This window comes from Gopherus evgoodei, chromosome 2 (genome assembly GCF_007399415.2).
Source record: "Gopherus evgoodei ecotype Sinaloan lineage chromosome 2, rGopEvg1_v1.p, whole genome shotgun sequence".
Classification (NCBI taxonomy): Eukaryota; Metazoa; Chordata; order Testudines; family Testudinidae; genus Gopherus; species Gopherus evgoodei.
The window spans coordinates 148435063-148441752 of NC_044323.1; positions in this window are offsets into that span (position 1 = coordinate 148435063).

A 6690-nucleotide genomic window follows, 5' to 3' on the forward strand; every position below is an offset into this window, starting at 1 on the left:
GCTACGAGGGCCGAGAGGCGGCGTGGGGATGGGGCCCCCTCCCGAGTGCCTGAGCCAGGGCGGGGCCGCCTTGGTTACTGCGGGGCGGCCCCGGGCCTGGCCACTGCGTCCGGCAACCGGCAGCGCGGGGCAGGCGGGGCTGCGGGGCGGGAGCGAGGGGCAGCGGCAGAGCTGGGTGGGGAGCCCGGGGCTGGGCTGGTAGCAGGGGGCTGCGGGGCGGGGCGGGAGCGAGGGGCAGCGGCAGAGCTGGGTGGGGAGCCCGGGGCTGGGATCTCGGGGGCTGCGGGGCAGGATTGAGGGACGTGCCGCGCTCTGGGTGTGGGAGGTTTGTACAGCACCTGCCTGCAGCTGGCTCGCCCCGGCCAGTGTCACAGGTCGGGTCCCCTGTCCAGGGCTGCACACAGACGCTCCAGCCGCTTTTCTAGCGGGTTGTGTTTTCTTAAACAGACACCCAGCCTAATCCTCAGTTACTGAGGGACACTCTCTGCTCAGTGATAAATTTTGCTTTCCACGACCAAATCTCTAAGTGATGTAACTGAATACTTGGAGTCTAATATCTAAACCAGGGGTAGGCAACCTATGGCACAGGTGTCGAAGGCAGCACATGAGCTGATTTTCAGTTGCACTCACACTGCCTGAGTCCTGGCCACTGGTTCTGGTGGGGGCTCTGCATTTTAATTTAATTTTAAATGAAGCTGCTTACACATTTTAAAAACCTTACTGTATTACTAGCATGCAAAACCTTAAAGTGAATAAAACAAGACTTGGCACACCGCTTTTGAAAGGTTGCCGACCCGTAACCTAAACTGTATTGTTAAATCTATTCACCTACATTTGAGCTGTTGCTGACTGTGTACTCTATGTAGCATATGACTTGAAAAACAAACTGTATTTGTGGATAATCTAAGCACTATGCCCAGATGTTCTTTTCCCAACATATGCATTAGAGTTTTTTTAATATTAGCTTTAATAAAAATTTTACATTTGTCCCGGAGGGACATAGCACCAATTTGGGACTGTTTAGTGTTGGCAAATAACCAGTTATTCTAGCTGGCTTCTCATACTTCTCTCACTGTGTTATAGTTTCCTGTACTGAATGGGAGATAAGGAAGGGCGGGATTTTCCAAGGAGGTGCAGGGTGTTGGGAGATGGACAGCAAACTCGGCTCCTCTGAAAAGCCAGCCTGAATGCCAGAGGTGGGAGTGAGAGGAGAGAAAATGGCCGAGGACTGGGAGAGAAGCTGGATAGGCATCCACAGCCCTGGAGCACCCAGGGGAAAAAATTAGCTGCAGCCCCAGCCAGGGCTCAGTAGTTCCTAGCTCCTAGGCAGCCCTGCCCCCCACTGATCAGCTGGTAGATGGCTGCATTAATTGCCTATGAGCTGTTCAACTTTTGTAGCCTCTGGGATTGCTGCAGTAGAGCTTGACCCAGCCCTGTGTCAGCCCTCTTGGGGGGGGGCCCTGCTCCAGCAGCCTCAGGGAACTGCTCCAGCCAGGGTTAGGGGTGGGTGAGGGGGGAGCGCAGAGCTCCCTCTCATGGGCAGGGGGTATAGTAGGCCTCCGCCCCCACCCCATGGCTAGCGTGCCTCCTGCAGGGACTCAGGGCTGGTGCTGCCGTCTGGCGCTCTAGGGCCACCTGAGCACCGGGACTGGGGGCACGGCGACTGCGCTGCCCGGCCTCCTGAGCACCAGGGCTGGGGGCTGCCTAAGGCTGGGGGTGTGAGGACCGTGCTGCCCAGACACCTGGGGCTGGAGCACTGTGGCTATGGGGCACCAGGGCTGGGACCTCGCCCCGCCTCCCCTGGGGGCTGCAGTTGGGGTTCTTTGAGCTCCTGCAAGGGAGGGGGAGGTAGATGGAGAGGGTGGGGGACAGAAGAGGAAGGACCGGGGGTTAGTCTCCCTGGGCAGCTGGGTCACTGGCCAGGTCACTGGCCGCCTATGCTCCCTCTGCTCTGCACAAACCCAGCCTGATCAGCAGCAGTGAGACCCACCTGCTACAGGACAGGCCCAACAAAGAAAATAACAGAACGCCACTAGCCTTCACCTTCAGCCCCCAACTAAAACCTCTCCAGCGCATCTGTCATAAACAGAGTGTTAAGGGTTAATGTCTCTTATACCTGTAAAGGGTTACAAGCAGGAAACTGGACACCTGACCAGAAGACCAATCAGAAGACAAGATACTTTTAAATTCGGGTGGAGGGAAGTTTGGGTGTGAGTTCTTTGTTCTTTGTTCTTCTCTCGGAGGGTCTGAGAGAGACCAGACATTACTACAGGCTCTCTAAGTCTCTTTTCAAGTAGTGAGTAAAAAACAGGCGGTTTAGGCTTTTTAATTGTTTTACACGATTTGCATTTGTGGATCTGGCTGGTTAACTTTTATATGTGTAGTTGCTGGGAATATTTTGATTTGTATTGGTACTGGGGGGGAAAGTCTCTTTCTGGTATCTGTAAGCTATAGGACCCCTGTATATTGACATCTTGAAGTTACAGAGATAATTCTTTACTTTTTCCTTTCTTTTATTAAAAGATTTCTTTTTAGAGAACCTGATTGATTATTTTTTCTCTGTTTCCCTTGTTTTATCCCAGGGGATTGGGATAACTCACCAGGACGGGTGGGGAGATGGGAGGGGGAGAGAGAAAATCTCTCTCTGTTTTCCTTGAATCTGTTTGCCTCTTTGTGGAAGGGAAGGGAGAAGCTTCTCTGTATGGTGATTTAAGAGGTTAGATCAGTATCTCAGGATAGCCCAGGGAGGGAAGTTCTGAGAGGGGGAAGGTGGGGGAATGGTTTATTTCTCCTTGTTTTAAGAACCCAAGGGGTCTGGGCTCTTGGGGTCCCCAGGGAAGGTTGGGGAGGTCAGAGTGCCCCAAAACACTATATTTTTGGGTGGTGGCAGCCTATCAGATCTAAGCTGGTAATTAAGCTTAGGGAAATTCATGCTAGTATCTCATTTTCTGAACTCTAAGGTTCAGATCTGAGAAAGGAATGCTATGACAGCATCATCAAAGATCTACAACCTATCCTGAAAGATGATGCCTCACTCTCACAGATCTTGGGAGACAGGCCAGTCCTCACTTATAGACAGCCCCCCAACCTGAAGCAAATACTCACCAGCAACCACATAACAAAAACGCTAACTCAGGAACCTATCCTTGCAACAAAGCCCAATGCCAACTCTGTCCACATATCTATTCAAGTGACACCATCATAGGACCTAACCACATCAGCCAGGCCATCAGGGGCTCGTTCATCTGCACATCTACCAACGTGATATATGCCATCATGTGCCAGCAATGCCCCTCTGCCATGTACATTGGCCAAACTGGACAGTCTCTACACAAAAGAATAAATGGACACAAATCTGACATCAGGAATCATAACATTCAAAAAACAGTAGAACACTTCAACCTCTCTGGTCATTCAGTAACAGACTTAAAGTTGGCAATTTTGCAACAGAAAAGCTTCAAAAACAGACTCCAAGGAGAAACTGCTGAATTTGAATTAATATGCAAATTAGACACCATTAACTTGGGCTTGAATAGAGACTGGGAGTGGCTGGGTCATTATAAAAATTGAATCTATTTCCCCATGTTAAGTATCCTCACACCTCTTGTCAACTGTCTGAAATGGGCCATCTTGATTATCACCACAAAAAATTTTTTTCTCTTGCTGAGAATAGCTCATCTTAATTAGCCTCTTAGAGTTGGTATGGCAACTTCCACCTTTTTGATGTTCTCTGTATGCAGGGGCGGCTCTAGCTTTTTTGCCGCCCCAAGCACGGCAGCGAGCATGTGGGCTAGCGGGTGGGCAAGTGGCAGGTGGGCAAAGAGGGGAGCAGTGAACCAGCAGGGGTTCTAGGCGTGGGCATGGAGTTTTGAGGGGAATGATCTGCCCACTTTAGCTACCATCTCTGCCCTCCTCCTGGTCCCACCATTCCCCTGGTGGGGCTGGAAGGGCCATGGGAAGAAAGGAGGATGGTAACTGATGGGCTGTGAGGAGCACATCCACCAGCTGGAGGCAGCAAGAAGAATAACAGGGACCCCCAGACTTTGTATCTACTTCAGGGAGCTAGCACAAAGGAAGGGGCTCTGCTCAGCCCTCTGCAGTACAGGAGTGATGTTGATGTGTGGAATGGCCCATTCAGTGGAGTGTGCTCAGATGAATTAGGATGCTCCAAAGAGATGAATAGTCTCTGACGTGGAATACCATTGTTCAAGGTAATCGCACGATACATATCCGTTTTAGAGCAATTGAAATATTAACATTTTCTTCTCACTGGGGGGAACAATATGCAAGGAACACCTGAGCCAAATTATTCCAAGCTTGCATCATTGGCCCTGTTCTGGCATACCAATATCCTAGATAAACTCATTATGCATGTAGATTTTAGAGTACATTGAAAATTAAAAGCAGCTCATAATGCAGAGGGAGGACATGTATTGGGAACCTCTTGATCAAATGACCTAAATTTGCACCATAAATTCTGCCCCAGTTCCTGAATAGCTTTTTAATTATTGCTTCCCCAGAAGGGAAGGGGGTGATGAAAATTATCCACGACTGATCTTGAGAGAGTAATATCAGGATCAGAGCCATAGTTTGAGCCCCAAGTATGTGTAAAAAACAAAGAAACTTATAAGTAGTATAAAATTTGGATGTTGTGTGATTATTTTAGTGGGATTGTATCTCACTTACACGACCTCAAAAATCTTGACAACTAAACCAATCCTGTGGCTATTTTCAAGTCAAGATTTTTTTGGAGGCCTCTTTCCCCTAATCAGCTTTCTCTTACCTAACCTATTCTATCGTGCTCCCAGCAATCTGTTCTATATGTACTTGCAATGGTGGAAAGGAAGAAATTTTCACACCCAGATCCAGTCTTTCAGACTCACAAAGTCAGCAGTTACCAGATAGGTGCAACCACTAGGCGAACTAGGCAGCCGCCTGGGGCGGCAAGTGGTTGGGGGCGCCCAGGACCGTCCTCAGGCATAGGCAGCTGGGCCATAAACCAGTTGGTAATTTGAATGTCAATGTTAACTGTTTCCCTGCTGACCAAAGCGTGGAGGGAAGGAGAGAGCCAATCCCATGGAGATCTGCACAGTCTGCTTCGAGTGGAGTGCTGCCAGGACACTGACCATGCCTCGCGCTAGTAATGTGGTGGCACTAGAAGTGGGCAGAGAACCACTTCCCTGCATCCTGTCTGGGCTCCTGGAGGTGAGCCAGCGAAAGGGGAGTGAGGGACAAACAGGAAACAAGGGACCCTCTGTCTACTGGATGTTGGCTTTCATCCCTTGCTCGCTCCGGTGACTTGGTGAAGGTGCCCGGGAGGATCTGATCAGTTATCAAAGGGAGCGTCTAACGGGGCTTTGCTGAGCTGGGGGATATGCTTGAGTATGAGAAAAGGGCACTGGAAAGACTCTTCCTGGTGTGATGACTCAATCGTGTTGCAGTGTGATCTGTGGGAAACCTTCTGGGATGTGCTGGGGTTCCATCGGGGTATTGGTATAGCACCAGGGTACACAGCAGGGACATTGAGATATCAGGCGCTCTCTGTGATGTACCGGGGTACAGCCCAGACCAGTGGGGGGCTGTGCCACCTGTGACAAAGTGGGAATGTTCTTAATGTTTTCTCTGAATACAGCGCATGTGCCTCAGTTTCCCCTGTATGGCATTCAAGTATCTAGGTGGTGATACAAGGGTGTGTGATGATTGCAGAGACCCCTAGCGGGCAGGTGTGACTGCCAGCTGCCTGGGCACAGAGAACGACAGCCACGCTGTACCCTGGCAACTGAGAACTGGAGCCAGCCCAAGGTGTTGGAGAACAAAGAGACCAGGTGACCTGTTTGCCTGGGAAAGAGAGAAAGGATGGAGGAGGGGCAAGAGGGGTGTCTCAGGCTGGGCTACTGGTCTGGGACTCAGCGGGGAGGGCCCTGGGCTCTGGATACTGCCACACACACCCCCGCCCTAGTGGACTTTGCTAAATCTTCCTGATTTCAGTGCTAACAATCTCTGTTCTACGCTGTGTTCCTGGCGACTAATAAACCTTTGTTACACGTTGGCTGAGAGTCACTGGGTGGGGGGGAAGGGCCCTTTGCGGGTGTGTGAGACTTCCTCAGGTGCCCCATCCAGGAGATGTTTGGTGGCAGTGAAAGCATTGGGATACCTGAGGGAGGAGGTTTCTCTGGCAGGGACATCAGACTGTTGGGGTGGAGGGGGTCACCAGCAGAGGTGTTGGGATAGCGTGGAGGGATGTTTGCCAGTAGGGACATTTGGGGGACAGGGACTTTGCCAGCAGGGCAGTGGGAAAGGGGGATATGTGGAGAGAAGTGAATCACTAGCAGGGATGGTGGGATATTGCGAGGGGGCGGCATTGGAATAACACAAAATGAAGCATAACATGTTGGGTTATCACAGAGGCTATTCAATGTGCTCTGCTCCGTCTTTGGATACGTGGAAGGGCGAAATGGAGTGTGCAGCTAGTGTTAAGGGGGAACCAAGTGTTTCCATAGGTGCTGGAGGGTGATTTGGTTTTGATGAAGACTGTTGTGATAATTGGGCCAACAAATTTACCCTGCGTGTGAGTTCAGCTGTAAAAAACGAGAGTGAATTTATAAGATGTGACAACAGCCTATAAGAACAAATATTGCTGAGTGAAAGTCCGAATGGGAGACTGAATTAGTTCCGACAAAGAGGCTTCCT